This window comes from Aquarana catesbeiana, linkage group LG04 (assembly GCF_042186555.1).
Source record: "Aquarana catesbeiana isolate 2022-GZ linkage group LG04, ASM4218655v1, whole genome shotgun sequence".
In the NCBI taxonomy this organism is placed as follows: Eukaryota; Metazoa; Chordata; class Amphibia; order Anura; family Ranidae; genus Aquarana; species Aquarana catesbeiana.
Genome location: NC_133327.1, coordinates 53550209 through 53575007, shown reverse-complemented (window position 1 = coordinate 53575007; position 24799 = coordinate 53550209). Strand labels below are relative to the sequence as shown.

The 24799-nt window shown below is 40.8% G+C and overlaps 1 pseudogene; it reads right to left on the bottom strand.

Annotated features, from left to right (window-relative positions):
* Window positions 1-2818: 2818 nt before the first annotated feature.
* On the bottom strand, window positions 2819-15754 carry LOC141139248 (fucolectin-1-like; annotated as a pseudogene).
* Window positions 15755-24799: the final 9045 nt, after the last annotated feature.

The following is a 24799-nucleotide window of genomic DNA, read 5'->3' as shown; positions in this document are numbered from 1 at the left end:
CCTTTCAATTCCTAAGGACTACATGCCCCATGGTACCTTGCTACCTGCAATCAGTGATTCCTGTACTGACTCCGCCTCCTAAAAATTCTCCTCTCAGAACCACTGTAGTAATGAAGGCAGGCTCTGTGAAATGTGTGACACAGCAGTGCCTATCAACAGAGCATAGTGAATAAAGAATTCAAGGTAGCAAATGTGTGCAGATCTTCACAAAGTAAGTTTACAGAACTTTAAGATTGCTCAGATTAATAGGAGTACATCAAAAATAATTGAAATACAATGTAGAAATAAGTATATGATTTTTTGATTTTGACCATAGATTTTGTTTATCTGGAAATCCTGCCGCTGCCAGTTACAGTCCTCAATGTTTCAGATGGACAACGCTAAAGCATAGTACACACTGCTAGTTTTCTTTTCGTTTGACCCAATGGGCTGAAGGAAAAAACTGATGACTCAGGAGGACCCGCTGTACTAACTATCTGATGTTAATACAGCGCTCTCCCCTGCTGTACTATTGTCAGAAAATAGCAACCAGACGTTTGACCAATAGAAATGTGCATGCACGAAGACGTTTGACTAATAGAAATGCACATGTGTGCAGGAAAGCACGCACGCGCACGATGTATGTTGGCACCATACAGACTATTTAAGGATGCTTCTGCCTGTGCTCTAATGCTGACTGGTCTTCAGCTGTTTCCTGTGTACTTCCAGTGTGCTCCCTTGGTTGCTGACCCACCTTACTCCCGACCTGATCTCAGATCCTGCTTCTGTCTTGTCGCTAGTTCTGGACCCCGCTCGTTCTGACTTTGGCTCTGCTCTTGATTTGGTACCTCGATGCCCGTCTGTTAATGACCCTGGCTAATCCTGTGACCATGCTTTTGTCTCTGATCCTGGCTTACTGACCCATTCAAGTGTCTGCCCGGCTGTCTGCTGCTGCAGTTCTGCGCCCCGCTGAGTGTTCCTGCTGCAAGTCTGCTGAATGCTCTGACCGGCCACATGTCCCGGCCTTGCACGCAAGTGAAGTGCTTCCTTAACCCCAGCTGAAATACTGTGCACGGCTACTGTTCCTGACCTGATGGTTCTCCTTGGAACTGCATCTCCTGCTGCAAGTCCTCCGATCTACATCTGCAGCCACTCGTGTTCATGCTGTCCCTCTCTGCCCTCTGTTTCACTTCCAGTGGGGCCTAGGCTGGAGACACAAGAGAGGCCCACCTCGTTATTTCAGTCTCCTCTCAGGTACATGACAGTTATTGTGTTCTGATAGGGGGGAAGGCCCCCCGCCAGAACATTCCAGTCAGTGGTCTCAGCTATTGGCTGAGAGCGCTGATCGGGAGTTCATCTGCAGACCTTTATTGGTCATGCCCCTTCGACAGAAGGCAGCTGAACGGCTGGCTTCCGTCAGAGCGGCTGCAGTACATACGGGCCAAATGTCGGCCGGTTTCTATTGAACCGTCTGATGTCTCCAGACGTTCAACCTGTGTGTACAAGGCCCTAGCCACTGCTTTTCAGTGAGCAGCAGTACAGACAGCCTTCTGTGCCTGCACCTTTAGTTGGCTGTTGGCTGAAAAACCGTATGGCTATGGGTTTATTTAGGATAAAAAGGCTTTACATAGATTCCAAGATGTAATGTATCAAGTACAAAAACACCTCTGTGGTCACAAAAAGCATTAAAAGTCAAAAAGACGCAATACCATGGAAAAGACTCATCAAACCAGATGCGTTTTGTCTACAAAGACTTCAACTGGGGTATCCAGCTACCCCGGTTGAAGTCTTTGTAGACGAAATGCGTAGGGTTTGATGAGTCTTTTCCATGCCATTGTGCCTGTTTGAATTTTATGCTTTTGTGATCACAGAGGAGATTTTTTACTTGATGCAATACATCTTGGAATCCCTTGTAAAGCCTTTTTATTCTAAATAGATCCATAACCGTATGGTTTTTCACAATGTGGAGGCATTCTGTGTTTTTTTTATGGATGCTGTTAACCATAAACCTACCAAATGGTTCTGTGGTTAATGGAGGTTTTTTACCATCTGGGACATTGCCGTCCTGATCCATATTCTCACATGCTGGGTCGAGGTTGCCTGAGGTGGCTCAGCTGAGGAGGAGGAATTGCACCTCTCGCTATCCAAAGCATTGATATTACATGCCTGATTGATGTTACCTTCTGGTAAGCATATTTAATCTTCTCCCCTTTAGTCTTACACTCCTGCATTCCTTCCCATCAATATATACTAATGGATTAATGTTTTAATCACCAATGGGACTATACTACCAATGTTGATTTACAATTTGCACAGTGCACTTTATTTAGAGAACAATTAACAGAACCGCGCTAAAAAACTATAGTAGGTAAAATTCCCATCGACCAAAATATCTCAAATAATGTGTTAAAATCAAAACCACATATTATATTCTAAACCCAAATATCAATGCAACATGATTGTGATTAGTTAAATAGTTGATGGATATTGTGACTGTATTAAAAAACTTTAAGGCAAATAAATTGTAAGAGGTGATAAAAAAAAAGATTAAGTCCGTGACTGATAGTGACTTCAAATGAAAACAGTCCTTAATGTAGATAGTTCCACCAGTAGTGATTGAAGCCTTAATGAACAAAAACACCTTGTGAGAAGGATCCACCACCTATAAAGATGTACGCTTACCAGAGGTAAGCTTAATTAAAGCTTATGTTCGAAATCCACTCTGCGGGGACACCACCATCGGTCTCAGCATGGAGGGAGGATCACCCGGAACTCTCCGTCATAGAGGCCAAAACTCAGCAAAAGGAACCCAGGGGAATGAAAGACACATCCTCCATAGTGTGAATCCGCATAAACAATTTAATAAGTAAAAGTAAAAGTAGCACACTTACATAGAAGTATCGAATAAAACAGCATGTATTGTATAACAGCCGGCCGGCCTGCATGCACCCGTTCACAGTGAGATGGAAACGATAACGTCAGCGCGTCTGCCTTCCGACGTACGTTTCGTCCTATTGGACGTTGTCATAGGAACGTTCCTATGACAACGTCCAATAGGACGAAACGTACGTTTTTTAGTTTTTTAGCGCGGTTCTGTTAATTGTTCTACTTATTTGATTCTTGTACCTATGAATTAGAACTGCAGCTTGGGGGTGTAGGGAAGCGCAGTAATTTTTTTTTTGGTTTACTTTATTTAGAGACACTGTCAATCAGATAATGGTGTTAGAGTTTTTTGTATATGCTAATCACAATGTATTTTGTATATCACGGTATGTTGATATGTCAATACTCAACATTTGATTCTTAGCGCTGCACTGTTTTCACTTTATTCATTCACACAATTTTTGTCAGACCACTGGGGCACTTTGCAGGCCACTGGGGCACAGACACTGGGGCGCTTTGCAGGCGCTACAGCGCTAAAAATAGCTCCTGCAAAGCGCCCTGAAACAGCCGCTGCAGTCTCTCCCGAGGGCTTTCACACTGGAGCGGTGCGCCGGCAGGACGCTCCTACACCGCTCCTGCCCATTGAAATCAATGGGGCAGCGTGGCTATACCGCCGGTACAGCGCTGCTGCAGCGGCGCTTTGCAGGCGGTTTAACCCCTTTTTGGCCGCTAGTGGGGGTTAAAACCGCCCCACTAGCGGCCGAATACCACATGTAAAATGATGGTAAAGCGACGCTAAATATAGCGCCACTTTACCGCTGACGCCGCCCCAGTGTGAAAGGGGCCTCAAGATTGTAGACTTGCTGCTTTTGTTTATTTATGTCTATAGCGCATTCTTTTTATATTAATTCCTTTAAATGAATTGAGCCAAGGGACATGGGAAATAAAATGCCATTAGAGGTACTAATTTATTGTTGATGATGAGGAGGGTGATAACAAATGATCAAAGCTGGAGACAGGTAGCTGGGATAAAGGGATACCAAAGACCTGAACTTCACAGAGCTGCAGATATTTGCTTTTGTGCAGTAAGATGATGTTCACGTATTGGCCAAGTATTCCCTTACACTGGAAGGTTTGGGTGGAGCCATTTGACATGCCGCTAATCTCTGCACACCTAAATAGAGAAGTAGAATGACAGAAAACAAAATAATTTAATATTAACAATAATACACACTACCAACCTTTAAACATATAAAATATTAAAGTAGACCCAATCACTGAATCTGCTGAAAACTTTTGCATGTTTTTATTTCAATAGTTGACAATAGTGTACCATGACTGTGCCATGTGTGTTTTACACGTATGCTCCACCAGGGGCACGTGAAAGAGGGTGACAATGCAAGGGTACAATTGGAAGTCAGGTGTCAACCCATTACAGTAAGTGCCTGACCAAGGACCTTTATGGCAGAATTACCAGGTATTCTTTAACTACCTCAATACCAGTATGTTACACCCCCTTTCTTTCTAGGCCATTTTGTTCGTTTTCAGTGCGTTAATAGTTTCACTGACAATAACTCACTCATAGGATACTGTAATCAAGATAAATGTAATTAAATAAGCCCTCAAACGCTGTGAAGCGGGCTTCTAAACATTTTCTCCAGGGATGGGTCCTGGAAGGCTGGTATGTGCCACCATCATTTGGGTTGTGGGGGCGATGATAGACAGAAAGAGTACCTAGAGATTCTCACCTATATAGGGTGAGGGGTCGGTACAACAGGAAAAAACAGTTTACAGCTTTCTCAGTATTGTTAAGTCCAGGTGTGGGAAAGGGAATTCAGAGGCTCAAATAGATATTGAGTGGGAAACAGCCTCCAACCTTGACTATGTAGACTTTGGTCCTGAAAGGGTTAACCTGCCTGCAAGGGCTGAAAGGTGAAGGAAGCAGCCAGCAGGTGTCCATAAGGTGTTCAGTGGAGCAGGTCACAGTTTTGTGAGGAGTGGGGGTCTTGTTACTGAGACCCTGCTGCTGAGCTCTTGCAACATTTTTGAACCAGCTGAAGCAAGCGGGAACTTAAAATACCCTGTGGTAGGACAAGACTGTAATGGCAGTGAGCCAAAGTTTTATTTTATGTACCAGAAGTGTGACTGTTTTGTTTAGTTTTCCTATGCTAAAGCAAGCTGTTTTCATTTAACTTTTGCTTTTACCTACACAACTGGCTGGTGAGCCGAGGCTCCCCCCAAATATCACAATAAATATAACTGGGAAAAAAGATATTTTTTTAAATTGTATTCACATTACAGTAGATTGTTATTTAAAGAATATATTCACATTGGATTGTTATTTAAAAATATATATTTACATTGGATTGTTATTTCCGTTATTTTGCAGTGAGTTTCCAATGAGTAGTAAACCTCTGTTGATCCATTCCCCACAGCAGTCTCCTCTGTTAGTGATGGTGACGTGGGATATTATATGTGGCTCATGCAAGTCCACCCTCCACCAGGCTGACTCATCATTGTTTGTGCTGGAGCAGGACCCAAAGCCAAAGTGAGAATTTAGGTTTCCATCAATAGCGTTTATAGCAAGGGAGAGATACCCGATATCAAAGTTGTAGAAGACAGAAGACTGGGATGCGCGGCCTTTTTAGGGCAACATTTCTATCTGTGGGTAAAAGGGATACAATGCAGAGATTTTTAGTTCCAGATTACAATGTCTCCTTAAAAATAAGTAAAGGCCAACCGCTTATAGCCCAAATCTGGACTCCAGGCCCCTTTCCTCTTGAGGTCCCCACTAGAGGCATGTTATCGTTATTGTTTTTTAAGTCTTACCTTTTTCATGATGTTTATAATCATGAGACTTGCTGGGTCCTCTTCTTCTTGGCTTTTTTTGTTGTTGTTTTAAACAGACAGACGTCTGTTTGATGATCATCAATAAACTGTAAGTGCAAGCTACTTTGCTCAGGGTGGGGGACCCTGATGTTGTGCACTTAAAGTGATTCTAAAGGTTGTGATTAAAAAAAAAAAAATAACGAACATGTTATGCTTACCTGATCAGTGCAATGGTTTTGCACAGAGCAGCCCTGATCCTCTCCTTTTTGGTTCCCTATCGGCAGTCCTAGCTCCTCCTCTTGCTATGGGGACACTCAAGCAGGCTCACTCCCAAGCTGCGCTCCTGTGAATGGATATTGTCCCTGCCCCCGCCCTCTCCTCATTGGCTCACTGGCTGTGATTGACAGCACCAGCTTCCGCTGCTGTGTGAGTTAAGTAGGAGAAGGAAAGCCGCTACTCTCATGCACATGGCTGGATCTAGATGGGGTCTGGAAAGTATAAGGGGGGCTGCACCCAGAAGGTGTTTTACCTAATGCATAGAATGCATTAAGATAGAAGTACAGCCAGAGCTTGTTTTTGCTGTACTTCTCCTGTGGATCATAGGAGTGAAGTTCGTTCTGCACTCCTGTGACCGTTTTTTAGCAGACAGCTGTCGGCTGACATCATAGTGCCAGTCCAGAGTGGGGAAAGAACCAGAACCCTGGACCAACACCTGGCTCAGCCTCTTAGTGAGCCGCTGAGAGCCTGGCCCACCCCCTCCATAGCTCAGTGCTCCAGTAAGCGAGAAGGGGGCAGAGCTGAGAGCTGTGACTGACAGCAGCTGGCTCTCTGTTCACAGAGAGCTGAGAATTGAATGATCCGCGGTGATTGATCACTCGGTTCTCAGTCTTAGAGCGGGCGGGGGACATATGCAGCATTGGATAGATACTGCATCCACCTAGGTAAGTATGATTCTTCAAAAAAAAAAATCCTTAACTCAAAAAAACTTCTTCCTTTCTAACCAATTTAAAGCCTATCACTAGTCTGCCAGCTTGAACCAGCTCCCAGCTGAACTGGACGAATTTCAGTCGTTCTATGGCCAGCTTTAGAGAAGGTAAAAGCCTTGGATTGGACCATGCAACACGGCTTCTATCCTGGGGAAGCTAGTGCAAGTGCACTTGGAAGTGCAGTCGCTGTAGATCTGAGGGGAAGATCTAAAATGAGGGGAAGCTCTGCTGATTTTATCATCCAATCATGTGCAAGCTAAAATGCTGTTTTTTATTTTCCTTGCATTTCCCCCTCAGATTTACAGCGAGTGCACTTGTAGTGCAAAGTGGAGTTGCCTTTCGTAAATAACCCCCATAGTGCATATATATCTATATATAGATATATATAGATATATATCTATATCTATATATATCTATATATATATAGATATATATCTATATATATCTATATATATATATAGATATATATAGATATATATATATCTATATATATCTATATATATATAGATATATATAGATATATCTATATATATAGATATATATAGATATATATATATCTATATATACATATATATATACAAATATAAATGTTTTTTTACAATGTATTTTAACAATTTTGTGTCTGTTTTCTTTTGATAGACTACCCTTTAAAAGACCAATTAAAAAAAAAAAAAAAAATATATATATATATATATATATATATATATATATATATATATACGTATATACGTTTTTTGTTTTTTTTTTTCATTTTTTTTTTACTCTTGTTTTTTTTTTAGATTACACTGAGAAGATTAAGCAAGACAGTGGGGTTGATTTACAAAGGCAAATAGACTGTGCACTTTGCAAAGTGCAGTTACTGCTCCAGAGCTTACTAAATGAGCAGAAGCTCTGCTGACTTCCATCATCCAATCATGTGCAAGTAGTTTTTTTAATTTTCCTTGCACGTGATTGGGTACTCTTTGCAAAGTGAAGATTTGCCTCGTTTACTAAGCTCTGGAGCAACTGCACTTGCAGAGTGCAACTGTACTTTGCAAAGTGCACAGTCTATGTATCTTTAGTAAACTAACCCCGATGACAGCAAAAAGTATTAACAATGGAGTTGCTGAATAGATAGGCTCACAGCTGAGATCTGAAAATGGCTTTAGTGTTTTTTCTGGTTAATGTTGCTTTTATTAAGTGGTTTTAGTGTTGTTTAATTAAGATGTGACTCATAGCTGATATTTTTCACATATTTATATTTCATACAAGATTTTACAGATGCAGAACATTTTTTAATAAATAGAAAAATCAAAACAATGTAAACTGTAAAGCATCCCATTTATTTTATACCCTGGGGTTGATTCTTTAATGACAGCAAAAAAAAAATAATTGTTTTTAAATTAAGCCAACTTACATTCTGGAGGGCAAAGGGCATAGGCAGTATCAGTCATGAGCCAGAAGAGGACGAGAGTGAGTAACAATTTCATTTCTATCGCTGTTGAATCTCAATTCTAGTTCACGGAAACTAAAAGAGATCTACATGTTATATTCATTCATGACAAATGTAAAAGAATATACACAGGGCTCTAAGGTTCAAACAATTTAATTTGCACTGTTAAGCTGCAGCAAATGCGCATTGATGCACTGCTGTGCCAATCATTCCTAATGGCACCCCTGTGCATCTTGCCAATGCACCTGCATGGTAGTGCGCTACAATATATAACCACACACTATTGTGTGCTGCATTAACAAAATTAACGCATAGACGTTTTTTAGTGCTTTAGGCAACACATTCAAATCACACAAAGCATGGTAATATACAAAATAATGCATGTTATCAAGCGTGTCAAAGTAATGCAACAGTGTGGATCTAGCCTTAGAAACCTTTACTGCTTAACCACCCTTACAGTAGGAAATCCTTCCTTTTCAACCGGACTGCTCTTGCTGTAAAATTCCTTTCTGTTACATGGCTTAACCCCTTCACTACCAGAGCTGTTTTTGATTTTGATTTTATTTTTTGCCTGAAGACTAGTTAAAGCCCTTAAATATTATATATTTTCTGAAAAAAGACACCTTAGAGAATAAAAAAGTGGTAGTTCCAATTTTTATGCCACACAATAAATGCAATATATTACTCATTTGTTTGTAAAAATATATAAAAGATGAGGATGTGCTGAGTAAATAGATACCCAACATGTCAAAGCTTAAAATTGTGTGCGCCCATGAAGCTGCGACAGACTATAGTACCCTATATTTTCCATAGGCGATACTTTAAAAGCCCCTAAAGGTAATCAGTTTAGAAATAACCATGAATAATGGGCTTAAATTTATTGCTCACACTCCGGCATGTGCCAGAGTATGTATTATTATTTATTATTATACAGGATTTATATAGCGCTGACAGTTTACGCAGCGTTTTAAAACATAAGGGCAGACAGTACAATTACAATACAGTTTAATACAGTAGGAATCCTGCTCATTAAAGCGTACAATTTAAGTGGGAAGGTCAAGAGATACAAGAGGTAATAACTGTGGGGGATGGGCTGATGGAGAAAATAAATGTACAGTTGTTAGGTGGGGGCCAGATATGCTTCTCTGAAGAAACAAGTTTTCAGGGATCGTCTGAAAGTGGACAGAGTAGGAGATACTTGGACAGACTGGGGTAAGGAGTTCCAGAGGATGGGAGAGGCTCTGGATAAGTCCTAGAGGTGAGCATAGGATGAGGTGACAAGAGAACTAGAGGGTCATATCCCTTCTCCATAAAACGATTTTTTAATGTAAGCTTGAGATTCAAAATCATTTATATGACAACAGTTTCTTCTGATTCGCTGAAATTGCCCTTTAGGTATGGCCTTCAGCCAATTTGGGTGATGGCAGCTATCTATTGGAATATATCCATTTTTATCTGTCAATTTGAAGAATGTTTTAGTTAATAATTGACCCTGCTCTTTAAAAATAATCAAATCTAGAAAATTAACAGATGATATACTATATTCATATGTGAATCTAATCCCCCACTAGTTGTCATCAATACTCCACATAAATGAATGTAGTGATTCCTCGCCCCTCTTCCACAAAAAAAAAGACGTCATCAATGTAGCAACGCCAGAAAAGGAGGTGAGAATCATTTGCGGAGAAGAGAACATCATTCTCCCATAGGGCCACGAATAAGTTGGCGCGGCTTGGTGTAAATTTTGCCCCCATCGCCACTCCAGTGCTTTGTAAATAGTATTCTCCTCCAGAAGAATGTTTTAGTTAATAATTGACCCTGCTCTTTAAAAAAAATCAAATCTAGAAAATGAACAGATGATATACTATATTCGTATGTGAATCTAATCCCCCACTGGTTGTCATTAACACTCCACATAAATGAATGTAGTGATTCCTCGCCCCTCTTCCACAAAAAAAAGGCATCATCAATGTAGCAACGCCAGGAAAGGAGGTGAGAATCGTTTGCGGAGAAGAGAACATCATTCTCCCATAGGGCCATGAATAAGTTGGCGAGGCTTGGTGCAAATTTTGCCCCCATCACCACTCCAGTGCTTTGTAAATAGTATTCTCCTCCATAATAAAATAATTATGCTCCATCGCAAATTTCAGTAACCTCAAAATAAAATCTAAAGTATGGGGCTTTCCTTGGTTAGAAAATACTTTGCAGCCTGGTATCCCAACTCATGTGGGATAATAGTATATAAAGATGAGATGTCCGCTGTTACCAGCAAGACATCCTCATCTATATCACATTTCGAAATTTCATTGATAATTTGCATGGAATCTTTCTGAAACACTGGGGTCTTGGTTACCGAAGGTTGGAGAAAAAAAATCAACAAACTTCCCTAGACGTGAGGTAAGTGAGTCTATGCCACTCACTATGGGGCGGCCCGGTGGGTGGAGGGGATTTTTATGCACCTTGGGAAGGTAATAAATAATAGGTGTCCGAGGTGCTAATGGTATTAAAAATTCCAGCTCCTTTTTATTAATAACTCCCTTCCTGAACCCATACTGAATCATATTATTGAAAAGTCGTTTATAAACATTTATGGGGTCCTTTTTAAGAATAATGTAAGTATCTCTATCTGATAGGAGATGATCCATCTCATCCAAGTAATCTTGCTTTTTTAAAAGCACGATTCCTCCTCCCTTGTCTGCTGGGCATATACTGAGGTTTTTTTCTTTCACATAGTGATTCCATGCCCTCTTGTAAATCTTTTTGTTGTTCCTTTTTAAATTTTACTCGTTGTAGGTCCTGCAGAACTAAATCTTTAAATATTGTAATACTAGAAGTTGGTTTACCAGGAGGATTAAATAAAGATGCATTCCTCAGACTGGTTATTTTAAGCCTCATACACACGATCGGATTTTCTGCAGACAGAACCTCGGACCTTGCATACAAACGGTACACAATTGTTGGCCAACAAACACGAACATAGTGACATACTAGACATACTACAAGCCGAAAAAGAGTTAGTTCAATTGTCAGACGCCACCCTTTGTGCTCCTTCTGCTAATTTCGTGTTAGTAGAAGTTTGGTGAGTGTTGATTTGCGCTTTTCATTTTGCACTTTTCAGTTTGTTTCTGAACGGCCGTTCATCAACCAGCCATGTTGCGGAATTGGAGTAGATAATGTGTTATTTATTATTGGCCTTTGAGCCAAGTCAAGTCCAGGAACAGGAGGAGGGGGATTTCTTGGACCAAAAATTGGTTGCTATATTAATCGTGACCAATTGTGTCATATGCCTTTGCTGCGGGAGCTCCAGGAGAATAATCCTGATGATTTTCGGAATTATCTCCGGGTGACGGACCCCTGCTTTCATCAACTCTTGGCATTGTTGACCCCCTATATTAAGAAGCAGGACACATGCATGAGGCTTTTACTTTATTTGGTATATTTTCTATATTTTTGGATGCATAGAATGTACTTTTTGGTTAAGTTCTATTGGCAGATACAGCAGCATGTCTAATTTTATTTGTTTTCTTTTTTAATGCACAATAAGAAAATTGTATAGAATAATACTTGGCTATGTGTTTTACTTCAAATGACAGTTTGGGAGTAGGCAGTTACATTTTAAAAAATACAATATAAAATTAACAAGGGACATCTTGTATCTTTGATCTTAAAAACTACGGGATAATGGTGTTGTGGTAACTTGCACCAAAAAAAAAAAATAACAAGCACAATATTATTCTTGATATCACTAGAAAAAAAAAGCCTTTGAAAATGTGTTTGCAATAACTCCATCAGTATCACCAGCAAGTAGAAGAGAACAAGAAGACCTTAAAAGTTTTGGGGGGCTTTAACCACTTCATCCCGGAAGGATTTGCCCCCTTAAAAGAGAAGTATGTGTTTTTTTATGGGGAATCCATACTTACCTAGGTGGATGCAGCAGCTGTCCTCCGGTGTCTCTGCACTGAGAACCGAGCGATCAAACCCCGCCGATGGCTTGGTTCTCTCACCTCCCCGAGCGGAGAGATGCTGCCTGTCAGTCAGCATCTCTCCTGCTCTACTCCTCCACGCTCACTGGAGCGCTGAGCTGTGGAGGGGCAGGGATCGGCCATCTCAGTCTCTCAGTGGTTTACTGAGAGTCTGAGACTCCCATCAGTCCAGGCAGCTGGCGGATCCAGACTTCCTAAGTCGTGATGACGCGCTGCCTCGACTGATAGCAGTGACATCAGTGGAGAGCGGACTTCAAACCCTCTCCACTGAAAACAGCTCAAAGGAGTGCAAAACGAATTACACTCCTGTGACCCAGAGGAAAAGCCCAGCCAAACAAGCTCAGGTTGGACTTCTCCTTTAATGAATAGGCCATTTTTCGCTATACGGCACTGAGTTGCTTCAATTGACAATTGCGTGGTCGTGCAACACTGTACCCAAACAAAATGGACGTCCCTTTTTTTCCCACAAATAGAGCTTTCTTTTGGTGGTATTTGATCCCCTCTGTGGTTTTTATTTTTTGCACTATAAACAAAGTGCGACAATTATGTAAAAAAAATATATTTTTTTTTACTTTTTGCTCTAATACTTATCTAAAAAAAAGTAAAAAAACACATATATTCATCAGTTTAGACTGATATATATTCTTCTACATATTATTGGTAAAAAAAAATCGCAACAGGCGTATATTGATTGGTTTGTGCAAAAGTTATCATGTCTACAAACTATGGGATAGATTTAGGGACTTTTGTTTTTACTTTTAATGGCGACGATCTGCGATTTTTAGTGGGATTACGACATTGCGGCGGACAAATCTAAACCCCAAATTACGCTTTTTGGGGACCAGTGAAATTATTACATTGATTAGTGCTAAAAAAAATGCACTGATCAATGTAAAAATGACACTGGCAGGGAAGGGGTTAATACTAGGGGGCGATCAAGGGGTTAACTGTGTTCCCTGGGTGTGTTCTAACTGTAGGGGAGATGGGCTCACTGGAACATGACAGAGATCATTGTTCCCGATCACTGGGAACAGTAGATCGCTGTCATGTCATCTGGCAGAACGGGGAATCGCAGTTCCCCGTTCTGCCTCTCCTCACCACAATCGCGGGTCTCTGGCAGACGTCGAGTCTGCCCGACCCGCGGGCACATGCCGGAGAATACCGCAACCGTCCCGATCTCAATGTCACAGACACACCATTTTGCTAGCAGCCCAAGCCCCTCAAAGGGGCCCACCACCACCTTTCTGCCAAGTTGGGCCGGATTCACCGGGAGCGAACTTCCCCTACATGCCCCCCCCATCACTCACAGACCCTTAACTGAGCAAGTCAGTCCACCGCAGTTTTCTACCTCTAAGAGCCACCATTGGTGTATGGAACACCCCTAGAAATCTCGTTTACTGCTTGTGTGATTTCCTCACTGATTTTTCCCAGAAGTCTGCACTAAGATACAAATCGTTCAGATTTTAGGCATCCTCTGCAACCAAAATATCATTTTTGGTGAGACATTTTAGTCCCAAAGGGTTAATCACTTCTAAAGGGATGTAGACCTGCCACTTTTCTCATTAGCAGGTGCATCAGCTAATAATAATGATAGCATCACTCTTTTTCAGATTAACTCTACAGACAACAAGCAGCTTTTTCTTTGGATCAGAAACAGTTTATTAAAATCCATTCAATGTACATAGATTACCCAGAGAGAGGGGATTCTTTTTTTTTTTTCAACAAAAGTGGAGTTACTCTTTAAGCACTCTTACAAGAAAGACCATTCTCCTAGTCCAGAGCATTGACACTCCTAAAATAAATAGACTTATCAAATAAACACAAAACGTAACTACTCTTACAATAAAGGTTCTTTTGTTTGTTTTTTTTTTACACAATTTTATTATAGCGAAAGATAACATATAGTAAGGAAGGAACCCCAATAAAAGTGAGATAAAAGATCAGTTGAAACACTGGCAGCAATCCAAAACATGTACAAAAAAAAAGACCAAAAAAAAACCCAATAAGTTTTCCATTTAGGTTTGGGACTTATAGTACCTGAACATATTGTATATGTGATAAATACGGTATATATATATATATATATGTGTATATATATATATGTGTATATATATATGTGTATATATATATGTGTGTGTATATATATATATGTATATATATATATATATATATATATATATATATATATATATATATGTGTGTGTATATATATATATGTATATATATATATATATGTATATATATATATATATATATATATATACCGTATTTATCGGCGTATAACACGCACTTTTTTCCCCTTAAAATCAGGGGAAAATCGTGGGTGCGTGTTATACGCCGATCCCCACTATTTTGTGATCTATCGGAGCGATCGCCGCGATCGCCGCCGACATTCACATGGCGTGTATTTTTAAATATGGCGCGCGGAGTTCGGAGGGACTCGGCGGCGCTCGTTCAGCTGAACGAGCGCCGCCGAGAACACAGTGACTGGGCGGAGCCAAGATACACATAGCGGAGGGTTCTCGGCTCTTCTTGGCGCCGTTCACAGTCCCGCCCAGTCCCGCCATTGGACCTGTGTTATGTCCATCATAGGGACTGGGCGTGACTGTGAACGGCGCCGAGAAGAGCCGAGAACCCTCGGCTATGTGTATGTGTATCTTGGCTCCGCCCAGTTACTGTGTTCTCGGCGGCGCTCGTTCAGCTGAACAAGCGCCGCCGAGTCCCTCCGAACTCCGCGGCGCCATATTTAAAAATACAAACTAAACTTGTGTATGTCGGCGGCGATCATAAAATGTACACTGGGGACAAGGCTGCACTGACCACTGGGGACAAGGCTGCACTGACCACTGGGGACAAGGCTGCAATGGGGCAAGGCTGCACTGGGGCAAAGCTGCACTGGGGCAAAGCTGCACTGACAATTCTGCACTGGGGCAAAGCTGCACTGACAAGGCTGCACTGACAAGGCTACACTGGGGCAAAGCTGCACTGACAAGGCTGCACTGGACACTGGGGCAAGGCTGCACTGACAAGGCTGCAGATGGACACGATAACGCTGCATTGATGGGCATTTAAATGTAAGTTTTTTTTTCTTAAACTTCCCTCCTAAAAGTTTTTTTCTTTAAAATTCCCTCCTAAACTCGGGGTGCGTGTTATATGCCGGCGCGTGTTATACGCCGATAAATACGGTATATATATATATATATATATATATATATATATATATATATATATATATATATATATATATAAAATGATACATATAACAATGTAAAAATATAATACATAATATATATAATAATATACTAAAAAATAAAAATATAATATAATAAAATGATATTTTATACAGTGTATGTATATATATATATATATATTTAAAAAAGATTTACCTGTTTTTCTCTTAGGGTTTGAATATTTCCATTCACTTTTCCAACTGGAATAAGCTGTGTATGAAAAACAACTGAACTTTAAATATATGTGTAAATAACCTATCAGTTTGGATTAAACTATGATTTTATCTGCCATGATAAATAAGGCGACACCCCAATGATAACACATTCCTGTTAATTTCTATGTAAAGGTCAATATTAGCTGATAATATGCTGCATATAAAGAGGAAAGCCTGGTTAGTAAAGTCTATGGAAAGTAGGGCACATGGGCATAAAAAAACACAGCTTTTACAGGCATATAGCATAATTTTAAATGTTTTTAACTTTTTCTATTTTTATTTTTTATGTCTTTTATGTCTTTAAATGCAGTACTAAGTAAGCCTAGGTGGCCACACACATCAGGCGTTTACTTCAGCATTTTAAGAACAGCTTTTAGATGCGTAAAAAATGCACCAAAAGCTGCATTGAGAGAGAAGATTATGAACATATTTTATGTATATGTATATGCTCACACATTTGTTCTAGTGGCCAGAATAAATTAATATTCTGACCAGTAGAATGTCCTTATACTCAACATCATACACATGTAAACATACATAATTACGTGCCAAAACAAGCATTTGTTATGCTCGGTTACATGCATAATGCACATAATTATGTGCCAAAATTAGCATTTTTACACTGGATTACACACGTACCGCCCATAATTACATGCCCAAACTAGCTTTTTTATGCTTGATTACATACATAACATGCATGATTACATGCCAAAATGAGCATTTTTTACACTTAATTACATAAATACCGCCCATAATTACATGCCAAAACAAGCTTTTGTATGCTTGATAACATACATAAAACACATGATTACATGCCAAAATTAGCATTTTTTACGCTTCACTTTTCTGTCATCTCCTGGCAGAAGAATCCAGGATATGCCCATGAGCCCACAGCCTTAGGGCTGATTCACAGCAGATGCAACCCAGTATGTTTTTATTCTGCATCAAAAACGCATGGACAGTGTTTAGCATGGGTTAGTGGTTATGGATTCCAATGGCCCTAGTTCACACCACTGCAGTGTGTTCCAGTGCAGGTAACTAAAGTAGAACATGTTGCATTTTTTCTGCATGAAATGCATCTGGGACACAACAACTTTTATCAAGAACGCACTGGCATGCATATCTTCTCAATTGAGATGAAGAAAAAATGAGGGGAAAAATGCACCGGAATGCATCAAAAACGCCCATGTAGAAATGCATCAGGAACACAGAAACTGAGACATGAACTGGCCCTATGGGAAGGGTAGGTTACATGGTTTTCAATGGCATAGATCGCACCAGTGTGAAGAAGGAGTGGGAAGCGTCGCCATCTAAGTGCAGTTAGTCTAAAATCAGATGAAGCCAAAGATAAATAAAGGTTGCACTCACATTTGTTGAAAGTGTTAAAAACATGTATCCTGGTGGAAGGTATGCAGAGCTTGGATACTTGTTTTTAACACTTTCAACAAATGTGCGTGCAACCTTTATTTATCTTTGGCTTCATTTGATTTTAGATTAACTGCACTTAAATGGCGTTGCTTCCTATTCCTTCTTGTTCACACAAATCCTAAGGTTTCCAATCCTTTCTTGGGACAGCTGCAGCCTCAATCTTATGCTCCGTACACACGGTTGGATTTTCCGACGGAAAATGTTCGATGGGAGCTTGTTGTCGGAAATTCCGACCGCGTGTAGGCTCCATCGGACATTTTCCATCGGAATTTCCGTCGCGCAAAATTTGAGATCTGGATCTCAAATTTTCCGGCAACAAAATCCGTTTGCATAAATTCCGATCGTGTGTACACAATTCTGACGCACAAAGTTCCACGCATGCTCGGAATCAAGCAGAAGAGCCGCACTAGCTATTGAACTTCATTTTTCTCGGCTCGTCATACGTGTTGTACGTCACCGCGTTCTTGACGTTCAGAATTTAAGACCAACTTTGTGTGACCGTGTGTATGCAAGACAAGTTTGAGCCAACATCCGTCGGAAAAAATCCATGGATTTTGTTGTCGGAATGTGCGATCGTGTGTACGAGGCATTAGTGTTTTTATTAAATTGTCTCCTAACATTGTTGTTTTTTAATTTTCCACCAATAAACAAGTCCATTCCTCAACCCCCCCCCCCCCCCCGCTCTAATTTGCACCATAATTTACTTGTTTTTTGCACAGATCACACCAGTGATTGCAGTTCCTGTGCGTTCCGGTTCCAGGTAAAAAACATTTTTCCTGCACAGAACTGTACTGGAACATGGTAGAATGCATGAAAAACACACTGGAACGCATCAAAAATGCACCGGACCCTAGTACAGTGAAAGAAAAACAGAAAAAATAATCTGGAACGCATCCAGAAACGCATCAAAAGTGCTTAAAAAATGCACCAGAACACATAAAAAAAGCACATGTAGAAACACATCAGGAAAGGATCTGGAGTGCATTTTTGTGGTGTGAACCAGCCCTGAATATGACTTTCACCAAACATGTGCTGAATCAATCGCTGTAATTTAAAACACATATACCTGGCAGACTGGCCTGCAGTGAATATTTGGAGAATATCAGATTCACTGCTTTATAAGTTTACCCAGGGAGTCCAACAGCTCGTGTGTCAGTGGTAGCAGAGTGTAATGGCTAGTTGTGCACATGTTTTTTGCAAATCTTAAACCCTGGTATTGTATTGCAATAAGCTACACAACACTTCCACCATTTTTTATGGAAAAAAAAAGAGGGAGATGTTCTGTAGTCCTAACACATGCCCTGTCATAGGGTGCCAATGCTGCTCCTCCATAGATTTAGTACAGACACCCTAGAAAAAGAAATGTGTTACTGGCAGGATCACCAGGTGTAAATAGTAGGAAAACGTCTGAAAAAAATAAAACCAATGCAGCTGCCATATCTAAGGACCGGTCAGCAGCAATACAGTGTATTAGATTTTTTTTTCTTGTGCTTAGACACTTAAAGTGATTGTAAAGTCTTTTTTTTTTCTATTAGCTATTAGACTTGCACAGAGCAGCCTGGATCCTCCTCTTCTCGGGTCCCTCTTCAGCTCTCCTGGCCCCTCCCTCCTGACGAGTGCCCCCACAGCTAGCAGCTTGCTATGGGGGCACCCGAGCCTGTGTGTGTGCTATGAGGGCACACAGGATTTTTATCTTAATGCATAAAATGCATTGCGATAAAAAACCTTCTGACTTTACAACCCCTTTAACTGAATTTTTTTGTGCTATAAACAAACAAAGAGCGACAATTTAAGGGAAAAAAATAGTTTTTTTACTTTTTGCTCCAAAAAAAAGTAAAAAAAATGTATTCATCAGTTTAAGCCAATATATATTCTTCTACATATTTTTTGGTAAAAAAAAATCGCAATAGGCGTATATTGATTGGTTTGCGCAAAAGTTATCACGTCTGCAAACTATGGGATGGATTTAGGGACTTTTATTTTTTGTAATTATTTTTACTAGTAATGGCGACAATCTGCGATTTTTAGTGGGACTGCGACATTGCCCAATCTGACCCCAAATTACACTTTTTGGGGACCAGTGAAATTATTACATTGATCGGTGCTATAAAAATGCACTGATCAATGTAAAAATGACACTGGCAGGGAAGGGGTTAATACTACAGGGGCGATCAAGGGGTTAACTGTGTTCCCTGGGTGTGTTCTAACTGTAGGGGGGATGGGCTCACTGGGACATGACAGATCACTGTTCCCGATCACTGGGAAAAGTAGATCGCTGTCATGTCATCTGGCAGAACGGGGAATCGCCTTGTTTACATAGACATTTCCCCGTTCTGCCTCTCCTCACCACAATCGCGGGTCGCCGGCAGACATCGAGTCCGCCCGACCCGCGGGCATGCGCTGGAGAACACCGCAAACGTCCCGATCTCAGTGTCACAGACACACCATTTTGGTAGCAGCCCAAACCCCACCGCCACCTTTCTGCCAAGTTGGGCCGAATTCACTGGGAGCGAACTTCCCCTACACACCCCCACCATCACTCACAGACCCTGAACCGAGCAAGTCAGTCCAGCTCAGTTTTCTCCCTCTAAGAGCCACCATTGGTGTACGGAACACCCCTAGAAAGGTCATTTACTGCTTGTGTAATTGCCTCTCTGATTTTTCCAAGAAGTCTGAACTAAGATACAAATCAATCAGATTTTAGGCATCCTCTGCAACAAAAATATCATTTTTGGTGAGACACTTTAGTCCCAAAGGGTTAATAACTTCTAAAGGGATGTAGACCCTGCCACTTTTCTCATTAGCAGGTGCATCAGCTAATAATAATAATGACCATCTTTTTCTTCGGATCAGAAACAGGTAAGTTTATTAAAATCCATGCAATGTACATAGATTACCCAGAGAGAGGGGATTCCTTCTTTTTTTTTTTTTTTGTTTACAACAAAAGTGGAGATACTCTTTAAGCACTATAATGCAACGTACACACGGTCGGACTTTTCGACCGGACTGGTCCGACGGGCCGAGTCCGGCAGACAATCCGATCGTGTGTGGGCTTCATCAGACCTTCAGCAGACTTTTCCATTCGAAAATCTGACGGACTTTAGATTTGGAACATGCTTCAAATCTTTACGTCATAACTCCGCCGGACCCAGAAATCCGCTCGTCTGTATGCTAGTCCGACGGACAAAAACCCACGCTAGGGCAGCTATTGGCTACTGGCTATCAACTTCCTTATTTTAGTCCGGTGTACGTCATCACGTACGAATCTGTCAGACTTTGGTGTGATTGTGTGTAGGCAAGTCCGTTCGTTAAAACGTCCATCGGAAGTCCGTCAAAAGTCCGTTGAAAGTCCGTCGGAAAGTCCGTCGGACCAGTCCGGTCGAAAAGTCCGCCCGTGTGTACGCGGCTTTACAGGAAAGACCATTCTCCTAGTCCAGAGCATTGACACTCCTAAAATAAACAGACTTATCAAATAAATACTCCTTTAAGTGACCACCATCATGAAATCCCGGTCACTCTATATGCTTATGACAGTATTAAGAATGCCAGTTTTATTTTTACGTGCCTTTATTTATATTTTTCTTTGCATACATATGCAGACCAACCTGTTCAGCAATGACGGCTGTCGGGACAAACTTTATCACTGTTGGGAGTGTGTGAGTAAGGCCCCATACACACTGTACAATTTTCTGCAGATTTTTCTCTTCGGATTTACCAAAACCATATAATATGAGGTCAAACCTTAAGAGTTTCAATTTATATGTGATCAGGCAGGTCCTTGCTCTACATGGTTTTGGTAAATCTGAAGACGAAAATCTGCAGAAAATCTAATAGTGTGTATGGGGTCTAACAGTAGCAAAAGATAAATCGATGAAAGGAGCCATCAGAGTGAGAAGGGACCATTGTTAACCCTCTGACAGTGTTATAGTTTGTCCCATTCCCTGCCGCTGTCACTTTTGCTAAAAAGCTTGGCTGGCATTTTAATGTTCAGGAAAAATATAACATACTGTATATTATATAGCAAATACTTTCATTGCATGCATTAAAGCAGAACTATAGGCTAAACTTTTTTTTTTCATTTTAGATAGAGTAAAAGAGGTTCTTAACTCATCAGTTTATTTTTCGCCATCTGTGTCCCATTGGGGAGATTTCCCTTCACTTCCTGTCCCATAGCCAAAACAGAAAGTTAGAGGAAATCCCTGCAAATTAAGGGATTTTCTTGGGGCCCTCAGGTCACCAGAACTAGTGTCCCCATTGGAAGATTTTCCCTCAATTACTTTTTTGGAGACAACCCAAACTTTTAGATTTTTTTTTTACTTTCACTTTCAATGATAATGGTAAACAGGACAAATACGGAGAATCTCTTTACCGGGGATACAGACAGCAATAAAAACTGAAAAAAAGGTGTTGTAATCCCTCTCCACTCTATCCAAAACTAAAAAAAAAAGTTTTGCCTTTAGTTATACTTTAACTGTATACAGTTGTCTGAACGCAATATTGTTTGAATATATTGGTTCTCTAAAGCGGAGTTAAAGTGTATCTGAACATCACAAAACAAAAGCACAATTTAATTCATTTTTAATATTCAATGCAAACTCCCCCCATCCATAGGGATCGGGAGCTTTCCAATCATGTAACTGCCCTGACAGTCAATCATGGTGGTCACATGATCATAAACCCCACCCTGCCTTCCGACATCCTACACCCCTTAAAGGGCTGGGAGGCCACCAGCTCCAAGGAGTTAAAGACTTTTTTAAACTTAAAGCCTAAAAAAAATAATTTAGCTTTATTTTGATCTTTTGTTTTATCTGTTTAAGTGAAAAAAAAAAAGAAATCGGCTATCTTTTCAGAAATTTAGAGCTATCCTCTGAACACTTCCTGTGCTATCTCAAGATTCTACTTAGCCCTCCTAGTTCTTAACATAGGACTACAAATCAATTAGTGCCTGTAATTTGGAAATGAAGACATTGGATAAAGTGGTTTAGCAAAAGACAATTGCTCAGGGCTGACACCACTCAGTGTACAAAATTGTTGTGAGTTGCTATTCCACAAGGGAAAATTCAGAGCTGGGTGTATTTCTGGCAGATGAAGAGGTTAATTCTATACTTACTTGTACTTTGCTTTTTAACCACTTCAGCCCCAGAGAGATTTACCCCCTTCCTGACCGATACGGCACTGCGTCGCTTTAACTTACAATTGCGTGGTCGTGCGACGCTGTACCCAAACAAAATTGATGTCCTTTTTTTTCCCCATAAATAGAGCTTTCTTTTGGTGCTATTTGATCACCTCTGCGGGTTTTTTTTTACGCTATAAAGAAAAAAAGAGCGACAATTTGGAAAAAAACACACAAATTTTTCAATTTTGCTATAATAAATATCCCTAAATTAAAAAAAAAATAAATAAAATGTTTTCCTCAGTTTAGGCCGATATGTAATCCTCTACATATTTTTGGTAAAAAAAATTGCAATAAGCAAATATTGATTGGTTTGCTCAAAAGTTATAGCGTCTACAAAATAGGGGATAGATTTATGGCATTTTACTTTTTTACTAGTAATAGCGGCGATCTGCAATTTTTATTGGGACTGCGGCGGACAAATCAGACACTTTTTTGGGACCACTGACATTTATACAGCGATCAGAGCTATAAATAGCCACTGATTACTGTATAAATGTCACTGGCAAGGAAGGGTTTAACACTAGGGGGCAATCAAGGGGTTAAATGTGTTCCCTCAGTGTGTTCTAACTATGGGGGGGGATTGGGAGTGCCTGGGGGAGGAGACTGATCGGTGTTCCTATATACTAGGAACACACGATCTGTCTCCTCTCCCCTGTCAGAACGTGGATTTGTGTGTTTACACACACAGATCCTTGTTCTGGCTTTGTCAGGAGTGATCGCAAGTGTGCGACAGACATCCCGGCCGCCGGGCACGCGCATCGGCTCCTCAGTACCGCGGTTGGCGCGCACGCCTCCTATACCCCTTAAAGTGGCCACCGTACAGCTACAGCGATTCGTGCAGGAGAGCCATTCTGCCACCGTCAGGCTGCAACGCCCTAGCAAGAGGCACCACTAACCTAACACTGCCATGAAGACCAAGGAACTCTCGAAACAAGTAAGGGACAATGTTGTTGAGAAGTACAAGTCAGGGTTAGGTTATAAAAAAATATCCAAATCTTTGATAATCCCTAGGAGCACCATCAAATCTATCATAACCAAATGGAAAGAAAATGGCACAACAGCAAACCTGCCAGGAGACGGCCGCACACCAAAACTCATGGACCGGGCAAGGAGGGCATTAATCAGAGAGGCAGCACAGAGACCTAAGGTAACCCTGGAGGAGCTGCAGATTTCCACAGCAGAGACTGGAGTATCTGTACATAGGACAACAATAAGCTGTACGCTCCATAGAGTTGGGCTTTATGGCAGAGTGACCAGAAGAAAGCCATTACTTTCAGCAAAAAACAAAATGGCACGTGAGTTTGCGAAAAGGCATGTGGGAGACTCCCAAAATGTATGGAGGAAGGTGCTCTGGTCTGATGAGACTAAAATTGAACTTTTTGGCCACTTTTGATTATTCATATTCGTATCCCATAGACTTTAACAGTGTTTGTGTGTTCTGCCGTATTTTTTGCCTGTTCGCATGTTCTGCTGCGAACCGAACCAGAGGGTGTTCGGCTCATCCCTATTCATAAGCGCAAACCATCCAACTTGAAGGAGCTGGAACAGTTTTTCAAGGAGGAATGGGCAAATATCCCAGTGGTAAGATGTGGATGGCTCATAGAGACTTATCCAAAGCGACTTGGAGCTGTGATAGCCACAAAAGGTGGCTCTACAAAGTATTGACTTTAGGGGGGTGAATAGTTATGCACATTGACTTTTTCTGTTATTTTGTCCTATTTGTTGTTTGCTTCACAATAAAAAAAAACATCTTCAAAGTTGTAGGCATGTTCTGTAAATTAAATGATGCAAATCCTCAAACACTTCATGTTAATTCCAGGTTGTGAGGCAACAAAACACGAAAAATGCCAAGGGGGGTGAATACTCTTGCAAGGCACTGTATCTTATGTTGGTGAAACAGGACAGAAGTTGCAAGAGAGGATGAATTTGCACAGACATACCATCTAGGAACATAAAGAAGACCGTTTCTGCACACCTGTGGGACATCATTTCTCACACCCAGACCACACTATAGAAGACCTCAATGTTTTAGTTCTTTTAAAAAAAATCAGAACTATCCAGGAAAGGAAAACTTTTAAACTAAGAATGACACTTCTATTTGACACACAAATAACAGCCTAAATTTAGATATGGGTTTCCTCACCCATTATCCTACAGTTTTAAGACCCCCTCTGTGATTATCATCCCCCCCCCCCCCCATGCTAGTTTTATTACCATTGCCATGTACATTTGCTTGTGTGTGTTTGAGCTTAACCATGATTAAGTCAATATGACGAAACATGTCGGGGCGTGGCTGTACGGCAATCACGTGTAACGTTTGACGCTGCACACTGCACTAGGAAGTGGATGCTCATATCCAGCCTGAGGAGCGGGTGAGAGTTGATCTGTATCTGCATACCTCCGGTCCGCCGTGACCACCATATATCGCTGTTTGAAGGAATGCTGTGTTTCTACTTTTGGCTTTTTATACTTTTGCTTAATGTGAGTTTAATGAGTGAAGATGTTGTAGTGTTTTAAATAAAACTGGTTCTACGTTATCACACTATCTGGAGCACTTTATTAGTATTTTCATGTGGAGAGAATCCGATTGATGCTCACGGCTGGAATCTGGAGTTCACTTAACCCCTTGTGTGTGTGGTTAAATGCGCTATTGCCAAA